Below are 12,581 nucleotides of genomic sequence, written 5' to 3'. Positions count from 1 at the left end.
AGAATATGACCCCAGGAAAGTCTTTAAATTTACAAGGGTCTTTAAATATTTTTTTCAATGGTAGTGTTCAGTTTTCAGTGTACAATATTACAATTCTCTTGTCAAATATAATCCTTAGTATTTCATTATTTTTGATGGTGCTTTCATCTTTTCCTTATTTTAATTTTTTGATTTTTTCTCTAATGTAAAGAACATAAATAGATTTTTGGATGTTAAACTTGATCTGAGCAACCCTACTGACCACTTTAATTTTAATATTTTGAGGGATTCCATGGCATTTGTATATAAAATAATGTAATTTATAAACACAGTTTTAGGTCTTACTTTCCAATACTGACACCTTTTGTCTCTTATTCACGTCGTGTAGCCCTGGTCCGGACGGCTGGCCCCACGTGGAACACAGGCCGTCGTTATGGGAACGAACGGGATTGTCTTATTCCTGATCGCCGGGAGGCTTTCCGTGTTTCACTATTAAGCTTGATGTTACCTGTGGGTTTTCAGTGATGGCCCTAATAAAGCTGAGGGAGTTCCCTTCAATTATTATTTTTGAATGTGCTTAACAACATGTATCTAATGAAAGTATAATGAAGACTCCAGCCTCCGTTGCCCAGCACGCATCTGGCGCTCAAGAACGGCCTAATCTTTCCCCCGACCTACTGCGGTTCACTGTGCACGTGAAATACGGCATATGTTCAGTGTAGCTTTTCTTTTCTGAGTTTCTCTTTCGAGCTCCACTGCCAGCAACATAAAAACCCAAACCATCACACCCTCCAACAAATCACAGCTTCCTGGCTCACTCCCTCTGCCTCTCTCTTTCTCTAAATACCACACGGGAAGGTTGTCTGGCTTATGCGGAGACGGCATGCGGTGTGGCATTTCCGTCCACGACACCCTGCTTTTATGATGGTGGGCCCGTAAGGTGATAATAAAAATGAGAGAAGATGTGATTCAGGAGATTTTTTTTTCTCAGAAGGGAACCACCGCCGTGGGGGTGACAGCGGACCCCCTCACTCACGGCTCCTGTGCTCTGAGGACACAGACCTCACCCCGATTGTGGGCCACACACCCGTCTGGGCACAGAAGACCTGTCCCCCCCGCCCCTCCCCCAGTGCCACGAGCACAGAGAGCACTCGGCCCTCCCAGCTCCAGCTTGGTGGTCTTTGGAGAACATGGCGGCACCTCCTTTGTTGGGGACCTAAGACCCTGCATGCGGACCCAGGCCCACAGGAGCCACCCGAACAGGTAGCAGGTGCCACTGCCATGCCAGTGGAAGCGCCGTGGGGTGTGGGGCCAGCCTATCCCTGTGCTTTGGGAATACATTCAGTGTGATGAGTGTAAACCGTAGGTAAGTTTCATATTTCTCCCCAGTGTGATTGTGGAGAGAGTCCTGGGTGACAGACAGGGTCAATGGAACACAAATTTCCAAAGTCAAAACATTGAGCGGTGAGTCCCAGATCCTCTCCAGGTTAAACCCCTCTTTTCTGATGAGCATCACAGCAGTCCCTCATCTGGCCCCTGCTCCAAGGCGCCATGACAAAACCACACGGCCGAGACAGTCCCTACATTCCTCTGTCTTCCCGCCCTGATTTCTTTCGCCCTCGGGCCGTCTGTCACTTCTTCACGACAGCCAGCACTGCCAGGGTCTACGCCTCCCCCAGCCAGTCCCTCCTCGATCTTTCCAATCGGCCCGCCCACCTCCCTGCTCACGGGGCAGCACCGACAGCCTGGGGCCTCTGTCTGTGCGCCCGTGGGAGGGAGGCAGGGGAGGACGTGTGGGAGGGCGGTTCTCAAGTCCACGGTGCGGTGCGTGGCAGCGGTGCCCGAGACCTCCCCCTCCTTCGCTCACTGACTGGGCCAGAGCAGGTGCGCCACTTTTTATCTTTCATGCCGTGTTTTTACTGTGCCGCTCCCGTGGTGAGACGTGGTTACATACACAGATGCTGCCACCGCGCTACAGCGCCCACAGCGGTCCGCTCGGTGATGTGCCGCACAGGTGCGCAGCATCTCCCGCAGCAGCCGGGAGCAGGAGGCCGCGCCGTCCAAGGTCGTGCGAGCGGGCCCTGTGATGTTCGCACAACGACGGCATTGCTCAACGACACATTTCTCAGAATGTATCCCCGACATTAAGTGACATAGGACTCCTATGTGTGTGTATAAATGTACATAAATATGTAAATACATGTGTGTATAGAGGGTGGGGCAAAGGTAGGGTTACAGTGGTTCCCATGGAAAATAACACAATAATTAATCCACAATAATACAAGACTCAACTCTGTATTTCACACCTTCACAACTGGGAACCTATTTTTGACCCACCCTGCCTAGGTGTACCTTTAAAAGAATGTATGTATTTTGATGGAAAATTTGCCCCCCGGGGGTGGCTGGTGCTGCGTGCTAACAATGACTGGCTCGAGGGTCCTGGTTTGAGAAAGCATGACGACATCTCCCTCCTGTTTCTTGTCAACCAAATGACGACACTGATCTCAATAAATCCGTATCTCTCTCAGCTCTCGGATGTTAATGATTCTTCATTCTGATAGCTACTCGCTTAGCATTGAGATATTATCATAGGGCTATCTCAGGCTGAAAATAGTGTTAATTTTCAGCAACTCAGACCTACCACAGTGTTGCTTAGGGTGCTTTTACCAGGAGGTCACTTTTAGCTTCTGGATGAGTGGAACTCACATCCGCCAGCACAGGGTGGTGTGGGGCAGGGGGCCCCAGCCAGAGCTCACAGTCCTGGACCCGAAATTCTGAAGGATTTTTCTCCAGACCGTTGAGCTGCAGGATACAGAGGTCCGTACAGAAGTGCATGAGGGAGGGTAATATTTACAATGGGCAGAACGTATTTTCAGCATTTGCATGAACAACTCTGTCTCTTTTTTACCTAAAGCTTATATTTTACTTCCCATTTAATCCCCGGGAAATATAAACATGTCTGTGTGTGTTAAACCCCTCTTCTTTCAGATATGTTTTAAGATCTCCGTGTCTGTGTGGTGAACGGCACAGGCCAGCGCTGGCTCGCCGGCCTCCCGGGAGTCAGAACCTTGACCACGTCCCCACGAGCCTGCGAACCTGCCTCCTAATCTCCGCCTGGCAGTTCCGTGTGGAGCACTCCGCTTCCTGTGGATGCGATTATTTCTTGAGCTCCTGAATATGCTGATGAGTGTCTGCAGATTGGAGATAAAGCAAATCTCTTAAAATATGCAACTGAACTTTCTAGCCCTCTAGGCACACGGGAGAAAAAAGAAAATTCCAGATAGACTCCTGTATCCCATCTACCAGGACTCCTCGTTTGAAACGTGCCAGGAAGCAGGAAGCACGCATGCATACAAATTTTCTTTACATCTGTAAACATTTAATGGTTACAAGGTCCTTCAGAAAGTGGGCATATTTGGGGTACAGTAGTTTTGGGAAGAAATGACTTGATCCATGATGTTAAAATGTCACAGTGAGAGCAATTAGGAAAAATGGTTCAAAAGGCTGCCTGGGGCCGGTGATGACCAAACCCTGCCCCGGCCACTCACGCGGTCTTGGTCCCCAAGGCCAGGAGTCCGCGCAGGGACGGAGTTCCGGCCCTGATGATAAACTAGGGCGTCTGCTGGAGGAGTCACCGGTGAGGTTTTCGCTCCCGAAAGGGCAGAGTCCTGCAGGAGAAAGCTGCTACCTGCTCCATTGCAGTCCTGCTTTGCTACTGTCGGGGGTGAAATAAAATCCAGGGGGCTGTTTTGTTATCAAAGGGGGAAATGAAGAGCAGGGGAGGCACGGCCGAACCACCGTCGATGGCGTTCTGCCTGGGAACCAGCGTCAAGTCGGCTTGTGCTTTCCTCATTGTGCAGACGTCTTTATGGTTCACACCACACTGCCCTTGGGATTCTTGTTGCTTGTGACCCGCACAAGCCGAGTGGCGGTGCAATGTATCCTTTCCAGCACTTTTTATTGCTCTTGATTGGAGATTTGAACTAGAAGTCAGAATCTAGTCTACCATGGTTACTCTCACTAATTATTTAAAGACCTTGTGAAATTCTTATGTTTGTGCAATAAGTCATAACTTTCCAAAGAGCAGACTTAGATTGCTTTGATTTTCTCACGTTCTTCCCGACCCTGTGTTGCCAATCATAACGTCTTTATCCCCTGAACGTGACAAAACATTTACACAGCTGGGCCTCGGTAGAGATTTTTCTCTGGTTTGCACAGAGTAGCCCTTTTATTTTCTTGATGAAACACTTCATCCTTTTGCACCTGTTTCTATTATCTGCCTAGTTAACCTGTGCATTCCATAACACAGCATCAATATTATTCTACTCTAATTTTGTTCTTATGTATGCTGTGAATAAAACCAAGCATTTAACTTCTCCTGTGCACAGAAAGCTCTATATCTGAAATTCCATGATACATACATGCTCATCATATAGCAAAGATGGGATTCTGATTCATTTTCTTTCCTCAACTCCTGTACATGAAAAATTTTCGTAAACTTTGAAAACCATATTCTAATGTTATCTTCCCCAAAATTACTTTAATTTTTCCTTCCTTAGAATACCACCGGCATTACACTTAATACTAAACATTTGGAAGGGTCATTGTTTGGTTGTTTTCTTTTCAGGAGGACAGAGTTTTATGCAGATGGACTAAATTCCGCTTACTTTTTTAATGCTGTATATCAAGTTCTTTGCTTTGTGAAATGAACACTGTAGGCCCTTAAATAATGTTTTTATTTGTTAATAAATACACATTTGTTCATTTCACTAACACATATGGAGTACCTGCTATGTACAGATACCATGTTAGGAGCTTGGGAAACATTCATAATAAAGACCTTTGTCCTCATGATGCTGTTGTTCCACTAGGGAGTGGTAGTGGAACACAGCCAATTAACACCAAACTCCATCCGTTATATAGAATGATGAGTATGGCGAGCGCGATGGCAAAGGGAAGCCAGCATGAGGGGGGACGGGGGGCTGGGCAAGGCGGCTGTCCCTCGTGGCGAAGGGGCTGTCTGAGCCCCCGGGGAAGCCTGCGGCATCCCACACTGAAGGGGGTCAGAGGGGGGTGGTGCTGTCACACAGAGACTCTGGCCCGGAAGGAAGGAGAATGTTCTGGGAGGGCCCGGACGTTGGTGGGGTCCATGTGGCTCATGTGACGACAGGGAGGAGGAGCCGGTGACTGTACTGAGAGGTGGCTGGCCCAGATCCTGCTGGACACAGGTCAGCGTGACCTCTGCTCTCACTCAGAGGAAGCAGGGTCTGTGGCAGGGTTTGACGGGGGTGACGCGACCACAGTTCCTCCGCCGTAGGATTGCTTTAGCAACTAGGAGAGAACCAGAGAAGGCAGCCAGATGAGAAGCGTGCACCGTTACCCGTGTCATGAAACGTTTTGTGAAAATGAACAATCAAAACTATTTTTAAAACTAAAACCAAAGTGAGAAACTATTTTCCTGGGCAGACAAGTTCAGAATACCAAAAAAAAAAGTAAGCTTTGCCTGTTAGTTTTTTTTTCTTCTTGCTTCATTTCATTTCAAGGCATGAGTGCAGATCAAAAGAGAGAAGACAGAAGAGGCAGAAATAATAAGAAAAAATTACAATCCGCGTTTGACTGTGCATACCCCGTGGAAACCCACCAGACAGCGCACTCAAGACTGACTTGGAAAGAGTGAGAGATCACACGTGTCGGGGTCTGGGGATGACAACGTCTGTAATCGTGTTTTCTCGAAGCCGGATTTCTGACCGCCGGTCTTCCCCGTGTTCTCTAAGTGGGCGTGGGGCAGCTCCTTCGAGCGCAGTGCCGCTGGTGGCAGCTCTGTGACCCACCGAGGGGACCGAAATGCGGTGGGACGGTGTGCCCCCCTCTTCCTGAAATCCACAGCAGGGGCATGTGGGTATCGACAACCGCGGCTCCCTGCAGGGGCTGGCCTGCGTCCCTGAGTCTGTGACGCTAGTCGGCAGCCTATTTCTCCTCCGAAGGAGCCACCTCGCTCGTATTTAAATGAGACGGACGCGCCCACCCGGGTGTGTTTACTGCTCTAACTACCAACAGATTGCCCACATGATAGATTACATTGATTTTGCTTCATGAGGCCATCAGGAGCAAATAGATCAGTGTTCGTTTCAATATTTATAACTGTCTGCTGTGGAGAATGTGAGATTTTTCCTGACCATAGAATTTCAGAACTTAGATCTTCTTGTGTAACATGCGTTAGCTTGCTGCCCGCGACTTCAAGGCATGGTCTCAGAAATGGAAGGAGCTGTCACAGGGCCACCTTATGCACTGCTGCTTTTTTAAAGTTGAGGTATAATTGATATACAGAAAAATGTACATATGTAATGTGTGCAATTGGATGAGTTTAGACATATGCAAACACCCATGTCCTGTCCCCACAGTCAAGGTAATAGACATCCGATACTTGGCACAGTCTCCTCATGTCTTTTATTTTGCACAGAGACTGAGAACACGTAACACGAGACCTGCTCTCTCTAACCAGTTCTGACGCGGGCAATGCTGTGCTGTTAACACTGTCGTGTAGCGAATCACCCAGCACACCGGAAACTCCACGGTCACTGCCATTCTTGATGGCTGCCCACCTTTTTCCTCCAGGCCAGACCTCAGCTTCTGCTCAGGCTCGTGGTGTGATGGGAGCTCCCTGCAATGCGGTGCGTGCCAGTCTTAGATTTGTCTGGTGCTTGGGCAGATTTCTTCTGCAGCCCTACTTCTGAGCCCCGGAGTCATGTGGGGGCTTTGCCATTCTCCTTCCTTCAGACAGCGCCTCCTGGGTTCGAGGACAATGGCTCCCTGACTCAAAGAGAGGGCACGCTGAAGAAGAGACTCCTCCCTCCCTCTTTCCCTTCTTTCTCCCTTGTTTCCTTCCAGCTTTCCTTCTTTTTAGTAATGGTACTGGCATTGTTGACGCATGAAGGTCATTTCCCTTTCTATTAATGGGCATTCCTTACTCTGAGTGCTCTAATACTGCCTTGTGGTCTGGTTTATATTTTAAATGCCTGGCCAGAATAATAGTGATGAAAAATAATAATATATTGAGTTCATCAGTAGATTTTAAGCTTTATCAAGAGCACATCTGTTTTTTTTTTCTCACCACCATTGGATCTAGTGACTGTGGTGTAGCAGGTGCTCAATGGGTGAAGAAATACACGAACTAAGGTGTTCACAGCATCCACGATACGCTGCCCAGACATATCTGATACTGATCTGTATTTTCATCCAGTACTTTTTTCCCTGTGTGTATATTGAGCTGAGAGAACCTTAAAATAACCTTGTCTCAGCAGGTCAAGGTCACAGTCATTTGCACATTGCAATCATCTACCTGTAAACACATGAACTCAGGAAACTATCAATAGGAGAACATGAAGCAACAAGATTTGACTGTTGGTCATGAAAATGAATTTCTGTAAGCTGCATCTTCACTATCTGTAGTATCTCTGGCATAAGGAAAGCTCACTTTCTGATGTTTCAAATGAGAAAGAAAAAGTGGAAATAGACTTGTGAACATTGTACAATATGTCTTATGTATGTGTATGTAATTATACTGTATATGTATATGTAATATATAACATGTATATTTAAACATATAAAACAGTGAGAGAGATAGAGATAGAGAGAGAGATAGAAAGATAGATAGACTAATGGATAATAGACAGATAGACAGGTGCACAGATAGGAAGGCAGGCAAATAGAAATCTGATAGGAAACATCGAATTGAAAACATTGCTGTGAAAGACACACAGAGAGAAAACTCACTCTATTGACCAGCGTCCAGAAAGCTTCTCAAGGGAGTGCATTTGACTGTTGGAAGTTTGAGTTCTTGAACAGTGAGGACATCTGGGAGCTGCAGCCATTGGGTAGCAGTCTGTGGGAGTCCTGGGGCTGGGGACACGCTGCTTGTGCAGGGAAACACGTTGCTTTGCAGAGTAAAGAGCAAGAAAGAGCTGTGCAAGGCTCTGTGGGCACCGTGGGCACAGCAAGGAACTGGGCAGACGGGCAGTGGCCCTTCACAGGACTCCAGTGAGAGCTGGGGACCACAGCCCAGCGACTGGAGTAGATGACCGTGTTGTGTGGTCCCACCAGTCACTAGGCTTTCCCTTCCGTCCTCCCTCCTCCTCCCTCCGTGGCAGCCGGATTCTGGTGCATGAGACCACCTATGCCCATTCCCGTGTCGCAGAGCTGAAGAGGACATCCAGTGCCCCTGAGGGGACCGTGGGGGGCTGAGAACGTTGTCCGAAGGGTGTTGTACCTTTACAGTAAAAAAAACAAAAAAGCAGGATTCGAAGTGCAATTATTTCTCTTTCCCAAGGCTTGCCAGACATTGCATTTCATGGAAACAAACAAACACAGAGATGCAGAAGGAGCACTGGTCAAGCAGTTATCTGGGTGAGTGAGGTGAGAGAGCTAAGGATTTATACATGATTTTCAGAGGCAATGCTTTCTGGAAACAATGTCTCAGTTATTTCTTCTTCTCATGCTCGGGGTCTTCCAGAAGGGTCACAGCAAAGATAATGGAGGATGGTGGCACTCGCTAGCCGGTATTCAGAAGGGAAACATAAAACAGTGTTTCTCCAACTGAATTCACTCTCATTTTTTCTGAGGAACAAATATTTTAACCAAATGGATTTCATGTTTTGTTCTTTTTAGCGCCATCAAGCCTCTGTTAATAATTGTCTCCCTCGGTACGACTGAAGGGAAGATTAATCACTTCACTCTATGTATACCCTGACATCAATCAGGGGTTCAATCAAAGCCTAAAATTAGCTACTGAATTAAATTTTCTCTCCATTTTCTACCTTTCCCATGGAAAGTAGATGCCATTTTTCATGTGGTTTCCTGGTCATAATCTCTTTCTTCATCTATTTAAAGAATATCTTATAAAACTCACATGAAACAAAAAAAAACATGAAAAGAACAGAAAACAATGATCTAAAAATAATTGCTTATCAGTGGATTTGGGAACAACATTTGTCTTAATTTCCTCTGGGTACTTCTCCTACACGTGAAATTCTCTCCCATTAAAATGTATATTGAAACACCTTACTATAGCATCACCCCGATGTTTCTCTGCATAACTCCTAGTTGTTAGAAAATCAAATTATCCTAAAATGCAATTTTACAACTGTTCCCTCAAACATTTAATCCATGCCACCCTTTGAAAAATGGAAGCATTTACAGTCTCAACAACATTCTTCAGGCATGCTGGTTGGAATGTTCAAATAAAATTGTGCCAGCAAAGTCCGAATAGAATCAAGTTCAAACGCCATCCCCGACGGGTCCCACTCCCGGATTCCCACCCAGGGCCCAGAGGGCCTGGCCGCCACAGGCCACTCAGCACGGGGAGCAGTGGTCGACCAGACCTCCACACTTGGGGGGGGGGGTCAGCTGGGGAGACTGCAGGCTACGTAGGGAGCGAGGAACTTCAAAGTCTCTTTGGTGCTTGTCACAGACGACGGGCTCCTTGCTTGAAGGTGTCAAACGGACTGTGTTGCTGATATGTTAAAATGTTTGCTTCCTCATTCTAAAGACACCAGTGATCGTGTGCTTACACATGTTCTCCCGTTCGGGAGTTTCTCTCTCCTCCACAGACTGCCTGCTCTCAAGCGCTCAAAATGCCATTTTCTTGGGGGCGTCGACTTGGCTGTGATGTGACCTATCTGAACCTCGGTACCCCTATGACAAAGTATTTATTTCACGTATTTTTGTGAGGGTTGATAAGACAGTACAGAGGAGGACTTGGCAAAGTCATCTGCGTGGAGCGAACTCACAAACCGTGTGAGCCGTGCTTTCCTGTTTCCGTCCCCGTTAGCAGTGTCTCCAGCTCACACCAGAAGAATCTGTTTTGTTTACATAACTCGTGGCCCAGAGAAAGGAAACCCAGATGTCCAGGAGACATAACCGTGTGTCCAAACTCGGGCAGATTCTGTCTTTCAGCTCTGCCCACCTTGGTGTGTCAGATTTGCCCCAGGCTTACTGCTCTCTGGGTATCAGGGAAGATCCCACAGTCCCAAAAATACACTTCTGAAATGAATGTCTCCAGAATAGGCAGAAAGGAATGGGGTTTAACGAGCTTTCTCGTTGCATATTTTTCCCTCCAGGATTCCCTAGCAATCTTCCCTATGCCTCTAGTTGGCTAGAAACAGACCTGCAGGCATTCAGGGGGGCGAAAGTTCTTAGAAAACCATTAAGCAGAACTTCCAAGACTCTTTAGCTTCTATATCAGTGGAATGAGATGGGAAAATTGAGTTGAGATTGTGTAATCATCCAAAAGTATTTGTATGTTGAGTTAATACATTTCATCTTTTCCTCTAAAGACAGGTATTCTGTGAACTGATTTTCCCCCTTCTCTTGCCCTGATTTTAGTTGTTGGTATCTTCTAAAATATTTTTTAAATTCTGATTGTGGCAAATCCAGGTGAATTGGATCATGTAGTTTCAGACGTTATTAGGATGCAGAGCAAGTCCATATTTCGTGCAAGGCCACGTGTTAGCAGATATTTATCGGCTGGAGGCAAGGCTGCAGGTTTGTTCGCTCAGCACGCAGAGGTGTCAGAGGGAGGCCATGTGGTCCAGCGGTCATCTGTCTGCCAATGAATGGAGTGAAGTTGCCGTAAGTGAAAAACCTATGACCCATCAAGTTCATCACCTGCCCTTATGCCCACTGAGTAGGAAATCAACAAGAATACAAACAAAAAAAAGTATCAACTAAATTATGCACTAGAGAATTTTTTGGCAATGCTTCAAAGTGCTGTTTACCTGGTCAACACATTTATTATATGGCCTATGTTGTTTAAGACATTTAACATAGCATTCACTCAACAAAATGTATTGAATTACAATAAACAATGATAAATTTCGACATGAAAATATTTTTTTCAATGGTTTATGAAGTAAAAATGATCAATAATTGCTCTGTAAGAGACTGATTTTTGTAATGTATCTCCTTTGGTTTGCAGGGTATGTGTGTGTGTGTGTGTGTGTGTGTGTGTAAAATATAAAAACTTATTTTTCTATAGTCAAGAATTCCTAATGATCTTAAATCAGAAAGTTTTTGAGTCTTCTTTGCTGGTAGACTCTGACCTTTTAGGGCACCTACATCATGAGTTGAGTTAAAATTGAAACAAAAGAGGCCCCCGGTCTCACCCAGAGAGATGGGCTAGAATACATTAAAGGCTCAGGACTCACGCAGTGTAGCATCAGTGGCTTCATGCGGCAAAACGAATGCTGGGCGTAGAGGGAGGTCTCCCGTGTATCGGAAAACATGGTGTTGCGTGAACTGTTCACCGAGAGCCACGGGGTGTACTGCAGCCCTTCATTCATTCTGGGAGTCGCGGGCCTCAAACGGGTGGGGTAAAAAAAATAAGGTTGTCTTTGTTGTGGCAAAATGCCTGCACTGAGGGGGTTCAATGATGGGAGACACCAAAACTATGCCATAGTAAAAGAAATGGGCCAGAATGTCATTGACAACCTAAGAACTTCCAGAAATGAACATAGACACTTTGATGTTGTAGCCTGACTCTACAATTATAAATTGTGCTCACTCAACTTTGGATCGCTGCTTATTTGCATGCAAATTTTGTCAAAGACAAAGAATAAGATATTAACATCTCAATGCAGCTTGTCCTATAATTCTTCATGTGTTCCTGATACATGTTGATTGATGTTTGTTGTGTTGTTTGGCCTGCAAAGGTTCATATCTATGTAATGTCATTGACTCTGGAGTCCCATGGCTCCACCCCGGAACAAGGCTGAGAAAGTTACTTCATCTCTCTCTATTTCAGGTCTCACGTGTGTGAAACATGTGTAACACAAACTTCGTTACCAATGAGGAGGAAAGCAGATGCTTAGCACAATTCTTGTAATGCTGAAACGACAGTGATCAATATTGCTGTTGTTATTGCTAATATTACTATGACACAATAAAAGCAAATTGTGGCTTAGGGGAAGCCTTGATATTCCCGTCCCAGAAAAATGACCCCATGGGATGCAGCATTTTGACACCTACAAACGGAGTCGGTGTATTGCCAAGAGACTGACTTTGCTTCCTGTCTTGCCTGAAGTGGGAGCCCAGTCGACTCCAGTGAAGGCCAGACATGCCCAAGGTGATTCCAGAAAAGACTGTGACCTGCTCAATTTTTCGCTCCCAGGGTCTGCATGGCTGCGATTCTATAACACGGAGCCATGCTTGGTGGCACTCGTTGTCAATGAGAGACACACGTTCTCCTTCCCTGGGAGAGCGCTATTCACTGATGTTCCCTGCCCCCTCCTGTGTTCTGGAGGGGGATGCACTACTGATCAGGAACGGATCAAATAAGAGATTCCAAATTCCACCTTTCACATAAAGTGTATCGAAAGGGCTGAGATTACTTTGTTCTTCAGAGCGTTGAAAAAAGCTGATGTGAGAGTCACTCTGATGAACATAAACACCTCAGCAGCCCGTATTTCAAATAAACGAAACATTAGTAAGTTGTAGATCAACTGAAGATTAACTGTAGATCAACTGTAGATCAACTGTAGATCAACTGAAGTTGTAGATTACTGAAGAAGAGCTCTAACTTGTGCTTGTCGTATAGCTCTTCCCGGGAT

Source organism: Phyllostomus discolor, chromosome 10 (genome assembly GCF_004126475.2).
Source record: "Phyllostomus discolor isolate MPI-MPIP mPhyDis1 chromosome 10, mPhyDis1.pri.v3, whole genome shotgun sequence".
Taxonomy (NCBI): domain Eukaryota; kingdom Metazoa; phylum Chordata; class Mammalia; order Chiroptera; family Phyllostomidae; genus Phyllostomus; species Phyllostomus discolor.
The sequence above is the reverse complement of the archived record's forward strand: the minus strand, read 5'-3'. Positions refer to the sequence as shown.